This window comes from Rattus norvegicus, chromosome 2 (assembly GCF_036323735.1).
Source record: "Rattus norvegicus strain BN/NHsdMcwi chromosome 2, GRCr8, whole genome shotgun sequence".
In the NCBI taxonomy this organism is placed as follows: domain Eukaryota; kingdom Metazoa; phylum Chordata; class Mammalia; order Rodentia; family Muridae; genus Rattus; species Rattus norvegicus.
The window spans coordinates 173,125,210-173,148,002 of NC_086020.1; the positions used below are offsets into that span (position 1 = coordinate 173,125,210).

Genomic DNA, 22,793 nt, shown 5'->3' on the forward strand with positions numbered 1-22,793 from the left:
GCCTTTGATCATCCCAGCTCTTTATTTGACTCAATCTGCCCTGAGATTATTTTCATCATTTTTCAATTAGGTCTTGGTGGGATAGATTTCACACAACAGTATACAGTATTGGAAGGAACAAACACATTCATGGGGCATTTACTATGTGCCTGGTACTGTTCTAAGTACTGTAACTAACTACAGAGACCACAATAGAGCTAGAGGTAGATCGGTGCTAGACAGATAGACAGACAGACAGAAGACACGGTAACTGACTCTCTAAAGACAACCCAAAGTCCCTATTTAATGGATAAGGCAACTGAGGTAAAAAGAAAGGACAAACTCCTTGCCTGAATTACAGCACTAGGAAGGGGTAAAAACAGAACCCGAACCCAGGTCGTCTGCTTCAGGGTGTTCCTTAAAGACTTCCCGCCAGAAGGTTAAAGGGTGTTAATTTACATGTTTCTTTTGTTTTGTAAATGGTCTCCTTGTTACCTTTAGACGGGAGTGAAAATTTGACTAGATGAATACATTGTAGACCACCCTTCTTTCCTGCCTTAGACACTACTGCTCTCAGGCATTTGGGAGTTGACAAGAAGACATTTATAGTGTGACCTGATATATCAGTTCTTTTGTCACTTCAGGAAACTTTCTGGTATTATGTTTTCTAATACTTTTCTGCTTTCTCTTGTCAAGTTCAAGAACATCAAATATCCTTACACTGAATTGTCTTGGGCCACTCAACTACTATCAAATTATTATTTACTCTGCATTCTCTGATTTTCTCTTTACCTGTAATGTCTCTATAATAATACAATTTTCTACTTGTACTTATATCTGTATTTCTTGTATATATTTAAATTGTAGGTATATGTGTGTTTGTGCATGGGGGTGCAGTACCTGAAGAGGCCAGAAGAGGGCATCAGATCCCCGGGAGCTGGAGTGACAGGGAGTCGTGAGCTGCCTGACATGGGTGCTGAGAACTGAACCCAGGTCTTTTGCAAGAGCATTTTTACTCTTAATCATTAAGCCATCTCTCCAGTCCCTTCTATTAAAAAAGAAATGTTTCTGTTATGCAGAATTTTATTCTGTGCCTTGAGCTCTTTACTATCTCGTTCCAGCTCATTTTGTGGTTTGTCATCTTGTTCTGATCTTTTGCTTTATTCGTGTTCTCATTAAATTACTGTGCACTGCACTGCAAAGCAAACACTGTGCAGAGCACAACGCACTTGTCAGAAACCTGCTTAGCGTTTCAGTTTTGTCTTTACAGCCAGCATTCTTCATGTCCTTAACATGTGTTTTTTTCTCCTTAGCATGTTTGTACAAAGATTGTAGCTTTTTTTCTTCATCTTATCCCAACACGGATGGCTTTTACTATTGATTGGTTACACAGGATATGGGTTCAGATAAATTTTCTTTGATATCCTCCTGACTTGTGTGGTTTTTCTCTTTCCTGCTTTGAGCTATAGCTTGAAGGCTAGTTACTTTCAGTGCTCTTTTTCTGTAGCCTAAATATGTAGGGGAAAGAAGGACGCTGTCCCAGCTAGGCCTTAGTGGGGTCCTTATTTAGAGTCTGTGTAGGTCAGCTTTCAGCCACTGTAACAGAATACCTGAGGTAACTAACTTATGCAGAGAAAAGGGTTTTTTGTTTTGTTTTGTTTTGTCTCACAGTTTTAGAGGTTCCAGTCCAAGATGAGGTAAGCCTCATGGCAATGCTAAGGCAGCATGTGGTAGAACAAATTGTTCTCATGGTCAGGAAGCAAAAGATAGAAAGGAGCCAGATACCCACAATCCCAGCAAGGGCATATCCCCAGGAATCTAAAGACATCTCCCAAATAAAAAGAAATCTCATAAATCAAAACACCTCTTGAATTCCTACCACCTTCCAAGCACACCACCCTGTGATCACACTATTAACAATGGGCAGATCCCAGTGAGATAACTCCCCTCCCCACCCTGCCCCCACCCACACCTCCACACCCCACACCCTCACCCCGGAGTCCACTCCACCTGACCAAAGGTATGGCCCATTTAGCTCATCCCTGTAACAATGCACACAGATCTGGAAGCACTGCCTGCCTCCAACACAGTCTCCAGAACTTGATTAAGTATGTGATTCCAAGTCAGGGGCTAGGCTCCTTCTGAAAATGCTCTCCCAGAGCTGTCCCAGTGGCCTCTACTCAGCCCTTCAGTCTGTTTCTCCTGAAGCTGGAGCCCATTGGTGGCATCTATTGATGGGCCATCTTTTCTCCAAAAGGCTTAGGATGAGGAGAGGAAGAAGGTTGGTTGCACAGGCCTATTCAGCACAGCAACAGCTTTTGTTTCTGTTTTATAGTTTGGTGTGTGCGCATGCGCACCTGTACATATGCGTGTGCGCATGCGCATGCTACTTCCTGCCGCTATGTACAGCTGTTCCTCCACCCTGCCTCTCACACACAGATGCAAGCCACTTTCTGAGCAAATAATTTCTAGATATTAGAGAAACCAGAGTCTGTGATTACTACTATACTTTGTCATAAGGAACATTTTTCCCTTTTTTTCTCTTTTATTGGATATTTTTTATTTACATTTCAAATGTTGTTCCCTTTCCCGGTTTCCTGAACATGAGCCCCCTATCCCTTCCCGAGGAGCATTTTTAAAGAGAAAAATATTTCTGTCCAGTTAGCTACATTTTCTGTAGCTCCGGTGGTATCCAGTATTTCCCCATATTTACAGCCATCACCATTCCAGTTCAAACCCAGGAGCCCAGGAGACTCCCTGAGACGGGCTGAGACCGCAACAGCCATTCTCGGTGCTCTCCTCCTAGCTATTAGCAACTGCCAACCTGGTCTCTGTTTCTACATTTTTTAAAAATATCCCATATATTTCATATAGTCCGAACCATATAATTTGTGACGCTTTGTGCGTGTCTACTTCTTTTTGTTTAGCACATGTCTTCACGGTCCTCTGTAGTGTAGCACTCATTAGAACTTCATTCATTCCGTGACCCGGAAATCCTAAATTTCATGACTATCCTCTAGTCCAGCCTTTTCTGTGCTCATTCATTTATCTCATGGATGTGTGGGTCATTTTCACCTTCAGTGATTATGAACAATACTGCTATAAATATTAGCACACAAATCACTGGGGGGGGGGAGGTTCTCTTTAATCCTTATTTTCAATTCCTTGAGGAACATGGTTTGAGTAGAGTGGCACGGTTGGTAAATCAGCTATCCATGGCAATCCAGATTTAACACTCTTAAGTGGTGACAGATCCTGTGCCACACAGTACCCACACATGTCCATACATCCATTTATGCTGGCAATGTATGAGTAGTCAGTTTCCCCATCCGTAGTTACTCTTCTCTTTTCAACATCACTGCGAATATCTAATTCAACCCTTAATTATTTTATAGTTAGTAGTGCCCTGGAACATAGTTATGAAGCCCTATTCGCCTCAGCGTTCCCCATCTCAACGCCTCTGTTTTCTGAGGGAAATTGTCATGGTTTTCACACACATTGGTAAGATCACTGGTAAGTAAACTCTTTCCTTCATGTAAACTCAGGGGAGGAGTGAGGATGTTTGCTCATTAGAGAACACAAGAAACAAGCAGCAGCATAGCTCTCTTAGTGCCGCCATTGTCACAAGCGCAGTGGCTTCAGACAACACTCTGCCATCCTCGAGTTATCTAGATTAGATGTTTAATGTAGATCAGACAAGGTCAGCCCTGCAGCTCCTCCTTGACTCTGCTCCATCCTCAGACTGCCTCTCAGACCACAGGAGAGGCCTCTCCTGGGCGATGCCTGTGATTAAGTTGCATGATTTGCATAATCCAGAACACCTCCTCCCCTACAAGTTCTCCATTTAATCATATCCCCCAAGTCCCTTTGCCTTGTAAGGTGGCATATGGGTGGGGAAGGTACCAAGGAGCCAGACATGGATGGGTGGAGGTATTATTCTGTCTGATAATGCAGACAAGTAATGATCAAAGCAGGCAGCATTAACTGGGAGCTCCCTATGTGCCTGGAGCCCCTCAAAGAGTTCCCCTGGTATTAACTGATTTTGCCCTTGTAGTGTTTTCCCTCGGAAATTGCAGCTCTTGTTACGTGCATTAACAATGCGGTGGACGCTTTAGTGCAAAGAAGGGAGGAAGCTTATCTGCAGTCTCACAATGGGTAAATAATAATGCAAGAGTTTAGCCCAGCGCTTGAGCACAGAAACTTGTACAATTGAAAAGGTTCTTACTGTCTTGGAGACTTCCACCCAAAGGAAACAATGTTTCCTAATCAGGCTCCTAACTTAAGACCTAAAGGGCACTGCCAGTCCCTTAGGAATGGCTGCATATCCAAGGAAGGAGTTAGAGCCTCGGGACCACTCCAGGACGGATCTGTGAATGATCTCTGGTATTTTGTTATAGTCATAAAAGCTGACTAACACAGCTAAGCTGGGATTTGGCGACGACTAAGGAGTCAACCAGGCACCTTTAATCGTTGTTGATCTGGAATGATGTTTGTGGTTTTCTTTATCGATGACCACTGACTGAGAAAGATGTAATCTCAAAAAGACACGTTAATGTTAGAACTTGTTTAATAAGTTATCTTTACTGGTCAATGTATTCTACATTGAAAGTTAGATAACATAGACTCAATCTATTGCCCACAAACCTTGAGCTTCATAAAGCACAAAACCAACCAACCAACCAACCAAACAAACAAACAAACAAACAAAAACCAGGGTTTTTTTGCTCAAGTTTGTAACAAACTAACAGAAGCAAATTCTGACCTAATATAACCTGAGGCTATTTATAGTTTTGATCCCATTAGTGGAGAATGCTTCTTTATTTAACTACAAAGATATTAATGTGTTTGATTATCAGGTGCTACCCCAGACTCCGCTGGGGATGTTATTAATATGTATATTATTAATATATGCATCTCCTTGCCGCTTTAAATCCTGAAATGCCCTTTTTCCAAACACAATTACTCCCAGAGGTCTGGAGTAGAGGCTGTGGACCACTAGGAGGTATCTATTTGGTATATATTTGTTAAATGTACCATCAGAGCTCAGACAACCCCTGACTCCATCCCGGCCTTGCTTCTGTTCCCTCATGCGCACATCAGCTTCGAGCCTCCTTACCCATTTTATCTGGGGTTCTTTGTCCTGATTTCAAATGCATAAGCTCCTAGTCCAGGAACTACATCACCTTTTAAAGGCTAGCTCCCCTCTGTTTAAAATAACACTGTCTGACTCTGAGGCACCTAAAGGAAACGTATGGACACAAGGAGCTACTGGGGTACAGCTACAGGGTAGTACAGGACGGTTGAGGTGGAATTGCTCAGCGGTATAGATCGCCGTGGACTGTCCACTACAGGCAGCAAGCCTTAAACAGATTGGTAGAGCTGCACGGGCGATTCTTAGAAACTCCATTCCTAAGGAACCAGAAGTAGGAGACAAACTAGCTCAACGAACATCATCCCTGAATCTAAATCTTGTCTCTGTCATTTCATGACCAGCAATGGCTGACGGTGAGGTGTTTCCTGGCTGAGAGGGCGGGGGCTTGAGAGGGCGGGGCTTGAGAGGGCGGGGCTTGAGAGGGTGGGGCTTGAGAGGGCGGGGCTTGAGAGGGCGGGGCTTTCCTGCCCTAGACTTCTGTTTGTTCACTGGAGCTGGGTCAGTCTGCAGTGATAGACCCTGGGATTCTCAGGAGAACCCTCAAGGGTCAAATATGTACTCGCGAACACCAACTCTAATAGCATTCAAAAAGACTTCATCTTTAGCCAGGTCAGCAGCCTGTGGAATGAAATGCATGTTTCACACCGATAAAATGTAATTTGTACAACTAGTAAAATATGTTCATTTATATGCATGTAATAACTCATAAATAACCAAAGGCATCAGCAGTTTATCAAATTTTCATCTGAGGTCAGTGAGTGAACAAGTCTCTCTTGCTTTCCCAGGCCTGGGAGCCGAGGAGTCAGCCCAGTTCAGAACTGACCCCATGATGAACTTATTAGTGTAGTACTTGTTATGCACTGGGCTCTGCTGGGAAAGGCACGGGGGAGGAGGAGGCTGCACAGTTTGTATTCACTGACTTGTGCCACTATTGCATAGCTCTCTAGCTAGCACAGAAATGGGATCTGCTCTTCCCCTAGGTCTGTCAGGAATGAAAGCAGTAGTTGATTGGCAGGTCCGTTGAGCCCGCCCCCTATCACAAACAAGAAGCAGTGTTAATGGCAGGACGGAAGGGGGTTTATTTAGGAATCAGGTTTTATGTTTTGCTTCTTAAAATCAGAAGTCTTCGTTTTAATTTACTCTCTGAAAGCAAAACATATTACCTTGCAATCATTTCTACCCAAGCTCTGGGCATCACTGTGGGATTAGAACACCAACCTCCAGGTTTGAGATTAAGCAAGGGTCAAGCCAGAGGTGGGGAGGGCTCTGCCAGTACTGCTTGTGCCCTTCCGGAAAGGGTCAGGCAGCATCAACCTCCCCAGAACATGATCCAGGGCCCGTGTTAGCGCCCTCTGCCTCTCTCCACAGCCACAGCCACGGCAGGAGAATCTGGCACTGGTTTCAGCCACAGGCTGCTTGTGAGATCTGCTAGTTCTGAGGAGCAGATGGTGGCTGAGGCGGCTGACTTGTTGGGGGCACCAGGCCCTCTGAGCTTTCTGAACCTAATGATTGCTGGCAAAGAGGGACCTGGTACACATTTGGGAATGAGTGTCTGCTGTGCTGGAGGGTCACCTTCCAGGGCCCAAAGCCTGGGGCCCTGGCTACCACCTTACCCCATCGCACCTCTTCCTGCTCTGCCATCCCAGGTGGATGGCTTAGCTCCAAGTATCAGCAGGTTCTGCTGGATTCAATTCCTAGGGACAGTGAGATGGCTCAGTAAGGGAGCAAGCCTGGTTCTCTGAGTCTGACCCCTGCCTGGCGGAAAAGGAGAACAGACTCCTGTAAATTGTCCTCTGAACTGCACCACAACACATACACATACACATGCATGTGCAGACACACGGGCACACGCACACAAATGTAATTGATTCAATCCCCTGGGGACATGTTAGAATGGCTCTACTAGGTCAGCACCTGAGTGGAGTTGGGAAATTTTCTCAGTGGCTACCCAATGCTTGCTGGTGTGTTTGTTAAGAAACTTTAGTGCTCATCCCTAGGGTCTGGCTCCTCTCTGCTTTTGCTGGGACCAGGCAGAAGCAGGAGCTTCTGGTCCAATGGTAACAAGCCTTGCCACTGGGCTTGGTCAGTCTTCTACCTCCAACTCCCTCAGATCCTGGGATCCTCCTGAAGGGAGGTTTGGATGCTACTATGGGAAACCCCGTACACTCCCCGTGATCCCATCTCCTATGCACACACCTGCACACCACAGACTGACCCATCGCAGCCACTGTGACCTACCCACAATTACAGACTGTACTCCTGAACTGCGAGCCAAAATGAACATCTCTCTCCATCCGTTGCTTCTGTCACAACCACAGATCCATTGAACCAGTTCAGCAGCTGTTCCTAGAGGAGGCCCAGTGACGTCAGGAGAAGCTGTAACAAAGATTCCTTCGGAAACCAGTAAAGCCAAGATGGAGTCTATCACCAACGGCTGTGGTTCAAATAGAAGGGAACTTGGTTATTAGCTGATGGGTGGGCCTTGACAAGTGGTGGGATCCTGAAGGTTTTGAGTTAATCAATGGACTAATCCACCAATTGCTTTATAGTGTGACAGTGTTATTGGAAGCTGAGGAAAAGAAGAGGTTGGGCCTGGTTGGAAAAAGGAAGCCACAGAAAGGGTACCCTTGGGAGCTCACCTTGCTGCATTGGTTCCTTGGTTGCCAGCCATATTTTATTGGCCCGCTTCACGCCCGTTCCCCACTGTGATAGACTGAAACCCTGAGATACATGGTCCTTTTCGCCTTTTTCTCCTGTCTTGTCAGGGATCGCATATCAGTGACAAAATGCCTCCCATCCAGAGGTCGTCCTAGGAGCCTCAAACATAAGGCTTGTCTGGGGAGCCATGCAGAAGCTTGGCAGACAGTTGGAGATCAAATCCAAGCCAGTTCCAAGCTTCGGGTGGTCTGCTTCTCTGACACATGGCTGTCAAGGGTTCTGAGGTCTGTGAATCCATAAAGAAAAGTCATTAATTAGAAAGTCTTAATAGCCAAGCCATTTTCTTTCTTTTCCTGGGAATAGCTAACTCTGCAGTGAGGAAAGTTGCCTTCCCCTGGAGACAAGGGAAGAACGCACAGGGCTACTTTTCCCTGAAAGGGGGATTGTGGTACAGTGTAGAGAAAAGTAGCTTTCCCCTGTAGACATCAGGAGAGCACATTCTCCAGAGAACAGTCGTTAATCTTAGGTGGACTCAGCCAGAGGTGTTGTCTACAGCAAAACCGAGAGGGACCTAATCAAGCACTGCTGGATCTGGGTGGATGAAGATGGACGACTTACTTTGTTTTCCATTGGTGGACAGGCTTACATGTTTTTCTGGATGAGGGTGCGGTACATGTAAATGCATATATACATTTTCAGCATGTGTGGGCATGTATGTTCCGGAAAGGGTGTGTGTATGTGCATGCATGTGCATGCGAATGAGTGTGTGCATGTGTGTATATGTGTGCAAGTGAGGATGTGTGTGTGTGTGAATGTGTGTGTATATGTTGTATGATTGTATGTGGGGTTGTATTATATGTTGTATGTGTGTGTATGTATGGTTGTGTAAACATGTGTGTATGTGCAGGTGTGTGAACAAGTGTGTACTTATGTGTGCATGTGTGTGCGCATGAGTAGATGTGCGTGCATGTGTGTACATGTGTGTATGTATGTGTGCGAGTGTGTGAATATGAGCATGTGTATGTTGCATGATCATGTGTGTGTATGTGGTTATATGTATATGTGTGTATGTGCATGTGTGTGAGTGTGTGCTTGCATGTGTAGTTGTGTCTGCATATGTGTGTGTGTGTATGTATGGTTGTGTGTATGAGTGGGTAGGTGGGTGTACATATCTGTGTATGTGTGTGTGTGTGTATGGTTGTGTGTGTGGGTGTGAGTGGGTGGATATATATGTGTACATGTCTCTCTGTGTGTGAGTGTGTGTGTACGGTTGTGGGGAAGGTACGTGTGTGTGCATGTGTGTGTATGAGTGTGTGGGTGTGGGTGGGAGGGAGCGTGTGTGTGTGTGTGTGTGTGTGTATGGGTGGGGGTGCATGTGTGTATGGTTGTGTGGGTGGGGGTATGTGTGCACATGTGTGTATGGTTGTGTGGGTGTGTATGGGTGAGTGTGGGTGTGTGTACATGCTCAAATGGCAGCCCAGGCTATTGACCTCTTCCTGAGCACTCTGTACTTCACTTACTGAGGGAAGGTCTCTTGATAAACCCAAAGTTCACTAACTCCTGCACAACTGAATAGTCAGTTTCACCCATGGATCTCCTGCCCCTGTCCCCTGGGCACCGAGAATGCAGGCGAAGTGCAGATTTTACATGGCTATTGGGGATCCAAGCCCTTGTTTTCAAGTGAGCATGCTGTGGGGGGTTGAATGAAAATGGCCTCTGTAGGCTATATGTGAGAATTGCTGCTTCCCAGATGGTGGAACTGGTTTGGAAGGGTTAGGGTTTGTGGCCTTGTTAAAAGAAGCATGTCACTGAGGTTTCAAAGCCACTACTCCCAGTTAGCTCTACTTCTCTCTGCCTTGTGCTTTGTGGATCAGATGTGAGCTCTCAGTTGCTGCTCCATGCCCCCCTGCCTGCCGCCACGCTCCCTATCATGACCCTTTGGAACCATGAGCCCTAAATTAAATGCTTTCCTTTATAACCTCCCTTGGTCATGGTGTCTCTTCACAGCAATAGAAAATTAACTAAGACACATGCTAAAGGCTTTATCTACTGAGCCATCCTTTCGCTCCCAGATTTACATTAAAAGATACCAGGGCTCAGGGATAACTGGTCCTGCCCATCTACCCATCCTATCCATCACACTTCAGTCTCCAAAAGTCAGCCATAGGGAAATCATTTTCAGACAGTGCCTTAGTGGCTTAAATCAGACCCAAGTCAGGCTCCTGCTCTCTGTGCATGGGGAAACAAGGAGGTCCTGAGCAAAATGTATGGGGAACCCAGAATTAATCCTGAGTCTACTCTCCCTTCCTCTCTGAGGAGGAAGCCAGGACTCAGTTCGGGACCCAAACCATGGGATCACAGGAGAACTTTGAGGACTAGGGCGATGTGGACTACTTTGCCTGTGCATCCTCCTTGGCCATGCTTCTGGTGTGGGGAATAGGCTGACACATCCGCCTTCCACTTTCCACCCCAGCCTTTTCCAGTGGTCCAGCTCTTTTCCATGCTGGCTACAGAATTGAGAGCAATCAACCTGAGGGATGCTTGTGCATGGGGAGGCCCTGGCAGCAAAGAAAGGCAAGAATAGTTGAGACTTGATGAGGATGGTCTGTGCACAACATTCCTCCGACATCGGCCCCCATGCCCAGGTATGGAACTAAGTAGACAGGCAGAGACAAACCTCCAAAAGGAAGTCCCCGGTCCTTCCTCCTGCTCTCTCCACCTATATCTACCCTACCACAGAGCCCTTTTTGGATGATTCCCATGGACTAGAGACAATGACACTGGCCCTGGAGGGAGGCTGGGAAGCCCTGGAGCCCTTATCAGAGCCCACTATGTGCTTCTCACACACCAGTGTCTCCCTTATTCTGGAGAAGCTGAGTCACTTACTCAGTGTGCACTGCACACTAAGCCCCATCACCTTGCTTGTTATAGACACAGCTGGACACTTCCCTTACCCTGGGTTCCCCAGGGACTGAAGCTGGAGGGCTGCTGAGCAGAAGGGGCAGCCAGTGCCCTCCCGCTGGCAGCAGAGGCCAGAAAGCAGGCTTCCCTTGGAGCATTTCTCATGGTTTGTTTTCCCAGGCATCTCCCCTCTACCAGCCACTCTCTTTGTTAAAGAGAGTTATGTGCTGTGCAGGATTTATTGGCTATATCTAGAATCTACTTTCTCCAAAGGCAATGTTACAGACACCTCCTCTCCTCTACTATACTGGGGTGTAAAGAGATCTGAAATGGATAAGAAATGGGAGAAATTTAAGACCTAAGAGAGAAGGGAGCCGGAAAGTACAGGACAGGCCGGCTCTGGGAGCAGTTCCACAGCAGAAAGGAGAATCACTTTAAATCAATTTTCCTCTCAGCCCTGCAAAGAACCTGAGTGAGGATCCATTCTGGGTTTGCAAAAAAAGAATGTTCTCTCTCTTTATATAACAGGTTCAGGCCTTTTGGGGAAAATGCCAGCCATGCTACATTCACAGGACGTTGGTTAAGTTTCCCGGATCCCACTCACTCTTTTGGGAAAACGGTGTGGCCCTTGAGATGTGACCATGAACATGATGGTTTGTTTCATGCAGTTCCCAATCTATTAAGGACATCTTAGCAAAACAGCTCATGTTAGTCACACCCCCCCCAAAAAAGATGTAACTCCAATATGATCCTCAGATCTTTCACCTCCCACTCCTTACTGGCCTCACGCAGCCCCGCAGAACGCCCTCTTGTAGTAAGTACACTGTATAGCAGCACCTTCAATCCTGTATTTTTTTTCTTTCTCTGTAGGACCCCTGCCTAGAGGGGCCACTTTCCACTGCTGCTAACATGAATTGGCCACGGTGCTTCCAGATGGAGATTTTCTTGAGTCAGTGCATGGCTAGTTATGTGCCCTTGCCTGCCATCCTGATGTCCTTGTTCACGAGGGCAGCTGATCCACCAGCCTAGCTCCTCCCTTGAATGGAGGTGGAGCAGAGTGCCCACAGAAACCACAGGAGAACGGAAGCTGTGCTGTTAAACCTGCAGAGACACACGGGATGCTCAGCCCACCTTGGCTGGTACATTTCCAAAATGGCCTCCTTCTCTCTACCTTGTTCCATCCCCAACCCAATCTTCAAAGAGATGCAGAATTCTCTCAGAAATAAATCAAGTTTGTCAGAAATCTTTTGGATTTCCAGGCTGAAATTTTAACTCACTAACATGATTCCTGCTTGGGCTTTTGCTCTTTAATCTAACCTTCCTCTGTGTCGCTCGTCCCAATGCTCAATGCTTCAGTAAGGTATCCTACATCCTCATCCCTGGGGTCCCCAGTAAGCCAGATGCTTAGTACTGGGTCTTTCCAGTTGTTGTTGCCATTCACTGGGACAGGCATCATCATTTTAGCTCGCTGGCTCCTCCTTATACGTCTGACTTCAGTTGACATGATCCGATCTAGACACTGATAATTAAGTACCCCTGTTCTTATCGTTAATCAGCATGTTCTATGCATATGCAGCACTTACAGTCTTTAGTCATGCATCTATGCGATGACTCTTTTGTACTTAAGTTCTATCTCCAATGAGGTATAGACCCCATGAAGCTTCGGCCAAGCCTGTTTTCTTCACAGAGGTAAATTTAGCTCCTTGAACAGTGCCTGGCATACACACACTTTGGATGAAGTAATGAACACACACTTCCTTTGACAGAATCGTGATTAAAGCGGTAGCGATGGGAACTCGCACACCCCACATGTCAGAGATGTTCTCAAAGTGGAAAGCATATTTAAGGAGGGACAAATCTGAAATAAAGAGGCTCTAAAAATAGCAGTGAAGCCTATTTCTGGGTAAGACATAAGGCTGGTTCCAGAGTCAATCCAGAATTTGAAGTCACACTCAAAGAGAGGCTAGGCTTCATGTTAAAATCTCACCTAAGAGGAACTTCAAGAGGCACAGTCCTCCTGCTCCTGCCTCTCCATCTCCTCATGACGAAAGACACAGCATCCCAAAGGACTGGGGCCTAATGAGGTCCAGAAATCCTAGAAGAATTTTTAAATTCTTTTTCATTTCACCGACAGGGTTTTAAACTGAGTTAGAGTTCTTGGTAATAAAGCATCAATTCATCATAATTTTTGATGGTTGCTAAGCATAAAAGTCAAATTTTATTAGCAACACATTCCCAGTTGAGAGGGACGAAGCTTCTTTTCTGGACTGGCGTTAGTATTCGCTCGAGTGAGCTGGCTTCAGAAACAACTGTTCCTACTTCCCCTGCTTCAAGATGTAATTGCCAGGAGGACCCACTCACATAAATACATAGGTAGATACATTGGGAAGGCAGATGGCGGTGTTAGAGACACTGCTCCATTCTTCAAACTCTCTCTGAGTTGTATCCCCAGGCTAGCAAGTGGCCTGTCATCACGAGTTATTTTTATTGCCTCAGACCTGATAACTGTTACACCCTCCTTCATATTTTTAAAGCTAAGAATTGAAACTCACCCAACTTGCAAATGGATGTGTTACTCCATTGTTAGGCCACCTTTTCTAATATGTCAAGAGGTACACTAATGTGCCTCCATTAAGACTTTTCAAATGACAGTCCTGGGAGATGCGGCTCAGTGGGACAACACTCACCAAGTATGAACAAAGCCTTGAGTCTGGTCCCCAGTGCACCGTGCATGTGCACACACATACACACACACACGCACACACACACACACACACACACGCATATGTGCATTCATGCATATACACAATACACATGTACACATATACACATTATACAACACACACATACATAACATACATATATATACACAGCACACACACAACAAATAACTCATTTGTATATTTCATTCTAAGGAACATGTTTAATTTATTATATACATAAAAGATTAGAAAAACTAAACTGTTTCCAATATACTATTTTTTATTCAATATTATCAGATGTTCTGAGTACTGTAATGTAACTTTGGGGATCACATGTAGTTCATTCATTAGTGGACAATGCCTGTCAAAGTCTCAAGCCCAAAGCAGTCAGTCAACTAGACTTACCTTCATTATCCTGCATCAACTGACAGGGGCTCTCAGTAGGAATAAGGAATAAGAAAAATACAAGGTTCTTCTTTTAAGACCCCTGTCTTTCCATGTCTCCCTTTGCCTGGTTTCAGTTTTGTACATGCTAGGCAGTGCACGGCAGAATGTGGTGGGACGGATGAAAGACATACATTCCTTCAGTCAGGTAGCAAGTAGGAGACAGGAGAGGATGAAAGGAATGTGGAAGAGAGAGGTAGTCTTATTTTCAAACCTCTACTCAGTTTCTAAAAAGTGCATATGAAAATTGAATATCTGGAAATAAATTCCCTCAAATATACTTCATACCTCTTGGAAAGTCCTCAAGTCTCAGTCTCTCTCTCTCTCTCTCTCTCTCTCTCTCTCTCTCTCTCTCTCTCTCTGCATGCTGGTTTGTTTGTTTGTTTGTTGGGGGATGTTGTTTTGTTTTGTTTTTGCATGAGATAAAACCCAGAATCTCTTGGGTCCTAGGCAATAGCTTACCTACTGAACTGTACCCAAAGGGCCCCAGATTTGAAGACCTATGCTCTTGCAGGTAGTCATCTTGGGCTGCAGATTCAATCAAACCTTTCTTCTAGGAAGAATCCAGATAACTCGGCAAAAGTGAAGATCTTTCAAGAGTTCCCCTCATTTGGGCCCTACCTTTTGTCTCACTGTGTTTAGAAAACGAGACCATGGGGATTTGTGGGCTGTGGACCTCTTGCTGCTGGATACCTCTGGTTTGGAAGAGGCTGCTCTAGGTGCGGAGAGGTGGCTCTATGTGCCTGGAGGCTCGAGTCTAGAACCATGCTTACCCCAAGCCACACTGTACATCCAGCTTCATGCTAGCTTCTGTCTTACTCTGAATGAGTCAAAACATTTGTTTCAGTGAGTCTATAAGTGTCACCTAGAAATCCGGCACAAATGGCATGCAAAATGAAATATTATTATTCACTGATTTCCTTGTTGGTTGCAACAATGCTGTCTGGGGTTAGAGAGATAGCCAGACCCTTGCAAAAGACTAGAGTTCGGTTCCCAACATCCATCTGTAATTCCAGTTTTACTGAATCTGACACCCTCTACTGGCCTCTGAGGGTATGTACACACACACACACACACACACACACACACACACACACACACACAACTGAAACCTTGGTTGCAGTTTGGATATACTCAATAATTTACATAATGCTTAATCCTTACAATGTATAGCCCACCAAGGGAGTTATTATTGCCCATATCTAATGACTATGGGAACTGCGGCCTAATGAGATTCTTACTCTTGCCCTGTGCCGTGAGATGCACATCAGATTGCAAAATCCTTGCAAACGCCACACGGGTCTGCCAAGGAGCACCACACTGCCAATGCAGACACAACAATAACAAACACTTGAGTCTTTCTTCCCTTCTGTACTCTTCTACCAGTGGCTCAGTCTTGCAGGCCTTGCTCCAGTTAACAATGGAGATTAAACTGTGTGGAGAGATCAAAATAACACAGATCTGCAAAACTCAACTTGGCCCACAGCACCCTCCTCAGATTCCATGAGGAATGGTAGAAAAGTTGTATCTAGCAAGTGACCCATTTGTCTCCATCCCTACTCTGCTCTGAGACAGAGACAGTAGCATATAGAAGAGACACCCAGAATTTATATCACAGGACCCGAAAGAGAACTCAAGAGCCTAAATTACATCTCTCTATAAATGAGCTACGATTGTGCACCACTGCGACACTCCATGCAGTGACTTAAAGCTGCATCCTCCATTAAGAAGCACCATCAGCTGCAAGGACTGTGCTCCCAGGGTTTACATCAAACTGCAGAGTAGCACTGGATTCCAAAGTACACAGTCAGGGGCTGTGGCGGACACCTCTGCAATCCCATCCCATATCCCCCTCTGTCCCTATCAGCTCGCCTCTGACTGAAGTGAACAGTCAACACTTCATCTAGGCTTCATCTTGCTCTGACTCTGTCCATCTCAAGGCAAAGGTTAGGGTCTTGTGAGAGTTACCCTTGGACCTTCCTGTGAGGCTGTGGTAAACATGGCATGAAGGCCTGAGATCAAGGCCCACTCCAGAAGTCAGGTGAGTGAGTCTGGATTATCAAATTATACAACCAATAGAGACGGAAGCCAAGCTCCAAGCTCCCCTTCTGTCTGTAGATGACTCCGGGACACAGTTGTACACATTTCTGGATGGCTGGAGAGAATTGAGCCCGCCAATCCATATGATCTCGATCACATTCTCACGTATTAGATTATCCTCCCTCACTGTCTCCATCTGCCTTCCCCTCCTGCTCTCTGAGATCTCTTCCCAAATAAATAATCTCCTCCCAGGCCTCTCAGACTCACCCTTGAAAGAGCACAAGCTAAGAGATAGAATTAATAGGTTTTATTTAAAAATGGGCCATTCTCCACAGCGGAGGATAAACAAGGTTAAAAAAAAACAAAAACAAACCAATAGCCAAGCAGATGACTTCAGTAACACAGCAATCCTTAATCCACAGAGGGAAAGTCAGGAGACTAACATGGGAAGAGCCTTCTGGAGGCCCATCCCAGCTCCACCCTGGAGGTCTCATGTACATTGCATAATTCCACCCTTCTAGAGGAATCCCAACCTCTTCGAGTCAGTGTCTTCTCACCAACCTGATCAACCTGATGATCTGTGATGTGCAGGGCGGGACAGAAAAAGAAGGCCCCGCAATCACAGCTTTTTAAAGACTCTCCATGGCCCCTGCTTATTTTTGACTGTGGTTTAATTTAACTCTGGCCCTCTCATCCCCATGCCTGGCTCATTGGAATTCAATGAAGAGAACTCCTGAAATTGTCTTCCTAGCCCCTGTTTTGAACTTGGAAAGCCCTTGCCACGGCTCATGCCCCGTCTGCTTTCTAGGAGAATGAAGAGATGAATGTGTCATAGAATTGCCTCTCCGTTCTGACAGCATCAAACTCATGACCCGCTTTTCGATTTTGTCCTCTAAAGAATAACAAAAATCCCCCTTCCAAGCAACTTGCAACTGAGAATTTGCCAGCTAAGTGTAACTTGGAATTTGAATGTAATTCCTTTAGCAATACTCTGGGAACCTGAAAAAAAAAAAAAGTATAACTGCCTGAGAGAGTTCCAATTTGCTGAGAGTTTCATCTTTCCCCAGAATAAAATATTCCAAACAATACATTTAAATAAAGCTTTCTGGTAGCGATTGAAGCTGGCTTCACAAGAGCCAGATGTTCCTAAACCTATTAGTTGAAACATAAGGTAAAACCTGATCCTTGTGCACTGAAGGCATAGTAGTTACTTGCAGCCTTCTTTCTCATCAAATCTGTGGTTCCTGCATTCTTTTCAACCCAGACTAAAATCAATCATTGTCAATAAGGTAATGGAAGAAAATCAAGCACAGGGACTGGAGAGATGGCTCAGAAGCTAAGAGTCACCCTCTGCCAGTTCCAACCAACCATGTTGGGTGACTCATAACCACCTGTAACTCCAACTCCAGGAGATCTGATGCCCTCTCCTGGCCCCTGTGCATAACTATGTGCACAGAATCCACACAGACACACATGCATATACATAATAGTAAACAACAAGCTAGAAACCATACAAGATAAATATAAAATTGCATTAGAGATACAATAACCATTTATTTTCATCAAAGCAAACTCTTGACCATAAGAAGCTGGTTGCTAGTACAGACAATTTAAATACTGACAAATATATATTTAACATCTAGAGCACAGTGTGGCCAATGCCTTTTAAATACCTTATACTAGCTTTCTGTCACTATACCAGACAACTGAGGTAATCAACTTACAGGGAGTTTTATCTTGGCTCACGGCTTCAAAGGTTCCAATCCATGATTGTCTGGCCCCATTTCTTCTAAGCCTGTACCAGATGACAATGAAAAGAAGCAGAAGAAAGACGCTCACCCCATGGTCAGAAAGTGGAAGGGGGAAGAAGAGGCCAGGGTTCTATCTCTTTTAGGACACATCACCTTGCATCTCCCACCTCCAGAAACGTCCAGTGGCTGTAATAGCACCGAGCTGGGGACTGCACTTCCCACACATGGGAGACATTTAAGGTTCAAACGTAAGCACACCTGTTTTCTATTTCTCAAATTAACAAAATAATTTTGTCTGCACACATGGCTTCTGAGCTAGAGGAATTTGGGGAGTTCCATTTAAAGAGAGGAGACAAACCTTTCTTTCTTCCATCTGCCGTAGAGAAGTTGGTTGATGTGGTCAGAGTGACCGAGCAGCCATATCCTAGGTTTTGTGCTTCAAAAACCTAGAAGACACTTCAGTCCTCGCTAACCACTGGCACACCCTACCAGACAGTCAATCTCAGACATTTTATTTTACTTTCAAAAAGTCCACCTCATTTAAGTTACAACGTGTTAAGTTTCTGTCATGCATAGCTTAGCTAATTAGCATAAAATATGCGCACACAGCACACATATTAAAGTAGGTATATAATAATGAAATATATGACCAGCGGTGAATAACAACTGTTCCCTGAAAAGAAAACCAGAGCAAACAGTTGTAGGCTTAAATTTTGATGTTTGGCAGATAAAAATGCATTTTTGTGTGTGCGTGTGTGGGTTGTAGATTGTGATTACTGGCAACATCATTTCAGAAAAGTTGCAGTGTTTGCATTGAGTAAATTAATGAATGGCTGAACCACTATTTTAAGTTGAGATATTGTTTCCTGTTTTAAAATGTGTTACAGAGCCGAAAATCCCCCACCTGCATTGGCTCTTTCTGGGGAACCATCCCATCTGCACTTTAGCCCCCTTTGTCTTGTCTCATCAAAGCATCAGCACCGTGGAAGTGTCAGGGCTACAATCCCATCCTCTTGCTTTCAAAGCACCAGTGCCGTGCTCATTTGCATATTAGTTGGCATGGATTTAAATATTAATTTCAGGACACATTGCCTCTAAATCCAGAAAATAAATATAGCCTCCTGCTGTATAACAATGCAGATAACCAGTATTTAGAGCTCGGGGGTGTCTAAACATTTTAAACCACCTACATTTAATTAGGCTCAGATTAAATGTATACACACAACACACATCTTGCAAATTCATTCACACAGTGGTCAAATTCTAAGTTATGACCTCGCAATGAATATATATATTCCTTTCATTTATTCTCATGTGTCCAGTTATAAATGCTTCCAGTTTAGAAGAGCTGATAATCTAATTTCAAGACCATATGGTCTGGACCATTCTTTTAGCTACCAAGAGAACCCACCTATGACTGCTTTAAACTAAGCGATGGGTCTACAGGCTCACACAAGCTGGAGCCCAAGGGTGGTCTGACTTCCGGTACAATTGCGCTGAGGTGTTTACGTGATTTCTCTGTCTCTGTCTTTCTGCTCTAACTCCTGGCTTTGCTCTCTCCCTGGTCCTCACATGTGGGCTATGAAGGCGTGCTTGGCTTTGCTATGGCACAGGTCCCCACACATGCGCTAGGAGGACACGCCTACCAGTCGCACATTTGCGCCTCACTTGTTTAATGATCTCCAAAGAATCAATCAGTCCTCAGGGGCGAGGGTGGGATTGTTCCTCTCCAGTTTCAATCAGGTGCTCATCTTGACGGATGACAGCTTTGCCAGAACCAAATGCAGTTAGGGAGGACCGTCTCCAGGAGGAAAAGTGAGAGTAATTTAAAAAAAAGCAAATGTGGGGGTGTTGTATAACTTGTAGGGGGACGCATGCCGGTTCTTGGGCTTTTGCTGACATGAGGATGCACTGAGTGAGGAAGTGAGCCGATTCCCCGTGGGCTCGCAAAGCTGGTCCTGTCTTTAAAAATCTGGGCTGCTACCAACAGGGAATTGCTGGGATGTGCAAGAGCTGCTTAATCTTTTATGTGCAAACAAATCACCCGTAATTAAAAATGTGTGTGCATTTGGATCCAGTAGGTTTAGAATATGGCTTGGGATTAGGTAGTACTATAAATTCACACTGATCTGTTGTCACGCTATAAAGTCACACTAATCTGTTGGTCCTCAGGCCACAGTGAATAGCAAAGGTCATCTCTGATTACTCTCCCTAAGACATCAGCTACCTGCCCAAACCTTTACAGACCTGTTTCACCATCTGCCTTTGGTCACCTTAGGTCCTGTGGTTAGCCACTTTTCCTGCTGCTGTTCAAGAATTAAGAATTAATGTAACAGGGGCTGGAAAGATGGCTCAACAGTTAGGAGCACAGACCGTTCTTCCAGGGGACCCAGTTTCAAATCCCAACACCCACATGGCAGCTCTCAACTCTCTGTAACTGGCACCCTCACACATACATGCAGGCAAAACACTAATGCACATAAAAATTAAATAATATTTTTAAAAAAGAATTAACATAGCAGAAGTCCTTGGCTTTGTTAACCTGGAGCCGTTTTCCCAGCTCTGCTCTGGCGAGCAGTCCTCCTCTGTGACTGGCACCTGTTTGGAGCAACACACCACACTGGGCAACTGGGTCCAGGCACCGTCGGACCAGCTTTCAGTTTGCAATCTCTTGAATTATGGACAGTTCAGGAAAACAGCACTATCGATAACATTTCTTTCTGGACATGCAAAATGACTTGTCTGCATAATGTGCAGCAAATTCATACATCTGAGTCAGCACCTGGGCGTTCTTGCTCATTTAGCATGCAGGTGTAGAAGGCTTTTCCTGGATCGCTCGCCAGACATAATCTTCATCAGCTGCCGTCCAGAAGAACAAGGGCTGTGTTCCGGACAGGGGTGTGAGGATGGAGACAAGCGGAGTCGGGCATTGTCTGCAGACCGTTACACTTCTCTGCCTCCTCCCTATCCTTTCCCACACACGGCCTGAGTCCCTCCTCCCACCCACAAGCTTAGACTACGTACAGATTTCTGCTTTGTCTCCATGAAAAAAAAAAAGGTTAAGAAACTCTGGAGAGAGCTGAGGAAAATCGCACTGTAGTCCTTTCTCCGACATTATTAACGGATGGAACCAGGCGAGGAGGATGTAAAGACTGTTGAAGAGGAGGAAAGCTGACCTGTCCTGACATGGGAAATCCTGGGAGCCGTCGGATTGGTTGGACGTAGACCAGTGTGTGTATGTTTCACCTGGAAAAGCCACTGCATTCCCTTATGTGCAGGAGAGAGGAGCAAGACCCTGCTCAGGGCTCACATTTCCCAGGCTAGCCCAGCCCTCGCTCCTCGTCTCTCTCAGTCACACCAGAGTGAGAAAGGGAAGCAGAGCGGAGATGTGAGGTTGGACCCTGGCCACAGCCACCCCGGCCCCCAAGTTCAGGGCTGTGTTTGCCCTCTCTCTTGCACTCTCTTGCAACTGTATCTCCCAGAGTCCTAGCTCAGTACACACTGCCCAAAAAGTGCAAGAAGTCCCTTCAGGTGTGCGATTATAGACACTTTCAGGAGGCACGGGCTTCAATTTCCTACATAGAAAATAAGCTATTCTTGGGGGATCAAAATTTCTTATCACATTTTGTGTAAATCTGATGGGAAATTTGGTCTGGGGAAATTTTCTCCTCTTAAGATATGTAAATTTACTACTTGATTATAATGCCAGCCCATGATCCACTTCTGTTACCCTGCCTCTTGTAAGCTGAGAGGCTATAAACACTGCTATATTAAAAATGTACCCACCAAAGTAAAATTAGCACTCAGCGAATGCTTATTTTTCTGGAATTTTATTTCTCAGATGGATTGCTATAATTTTTAGTGGAACATAGTCCCAGCCTATAATAAATATATAAGCCCATCAAAACCTGATAGAAAACCACACCAGAAAATACACTGGTAAGTAGGGACCAATTCTACACTAGCCTCTAGGGCTGTGTCTTGTGATCTAATAGAATATTTCCAATTCTAATTTCTCTGATTCTGTGAAATCAATTTTTCTATAAACTGTAACCAGTACATGAACACATTACAAAAACTAATCGTATTGACATGATAGGCGTGTCGCGTTACAGCGCGATGGACACTCTGTTGTTCTTTTATTGAAACTAATAGACTAGCATTAAAAAAGACTGAATGTGGCAACCGTTTATGATCTTGACTTTTTTTTCCCCCTAGCCTTTTAAATTTGATGGTGTGGCATATTGGCTCTCCATCTCCTTTTATTGGTATTTGAGTTTGACCCTGTTAGAAATGACAAAGAAATGGCCGAAAAGAAGCATTATCCCACTATCTTACCCTCAGCAGGGCAGTCAAGAAATAGCCGTGCGGTGGTGGCATCTTCATTGGTGAAGTTCATATGTCAGCGGCCGCTGCTGGAAAGTTTCAGTGAGAGACAAGAACTATGAGGACAAGATACTGCTTTATAATGCTGACAAATTAGCTGATCTTAGCTCTCTATCTCAAAAATACTTCTACCGAGGAGAGCCAGATGAAATTGAAGTTGGTCATGTCAACCCAGGATGACCTTGAATGAAACAGATCTCCCTGTTTACCAGGCATAAAGATTACAGTGCAGTCATCAATCAGGAAGCCAAGGGTATCCTAGGGTTTCCTTACTAATGTGAATTTCACAGGGCATGGAAGCTAAAGGCTTCCATTGTTAACTATTGGTATTATTGTTATTTAATGTTATTTGGATGTCTCTTCCAAAACAGATTGCCTTTCTTCTTAGATGTTTACCACAATTGTAGCCAATCATTAATTTTGCAATCATATATTCAATGTTGGACTCCCCCACTGGGCTATTAAATACTGTGAAATCAAGGGCCAGACTCATCTCCCTGACCCTTATAGCTCTAGCTGCTAACTCAGGCTCAGTAAATAGAGAAAACCGTTTGTTCAGTAACTGTTTCTATCTGTTCTTCTAGCATAATTATTTAAATATGCTGTCATTCCATCGTTAAGATAGATGAGTGAGTGAATCAGCATGCATTGAAAAATGGGGGCTGGGGATTTAGCTCAGTGGTAGAGCGCTTACCTAGGAAGCACAAGGCCCTGGGTTCAGTCCCCAGCTCCGAAAAAAAGAACCAAAAAAAAAAAAAAAAAAGAAAAAGAAAAAGAAAA

The 22,793-nt window shown here is 44.8% G+C and overlaps 1 long non-coding RNA gene across 14 annotated transcripts in view; it reads right to left on the minus strand.

Annotated features, from left to right (window-relative positions):
* LOC103691599 (uncharacterized) overlaps positions 1-22,195 on the minus strand; it is a 143,115-nt gene extending 120,920 nt beyond the window's left edge. The window contains exons 1-5 of one of the 14 annotated variants that reach the window (XR_005501062.2): positions 17,601-22,178; positions 12,678-12,785; positions 7,771-8,075; positions 7,370-7,477; positions 4,529-6,886 (exon numbers count right to left, since the gene is read on the minus strand). This is a non-coding gene — a long non-coding RNA (uncharacterized LOC103691599). Of the gene's footprint in view, positions 1-4,528; positions 8,076-12,677; positions 12,786-17,600 lie in introns of those variants that run through there. The other 13 variants (XR_005501058.2, XR_005501054.2, XR_001836788.2 and 10 more) reach the window with 13 other exon arrangements.
* Positions 22,196-22,793: the final 598 nt, after the last annotated feature.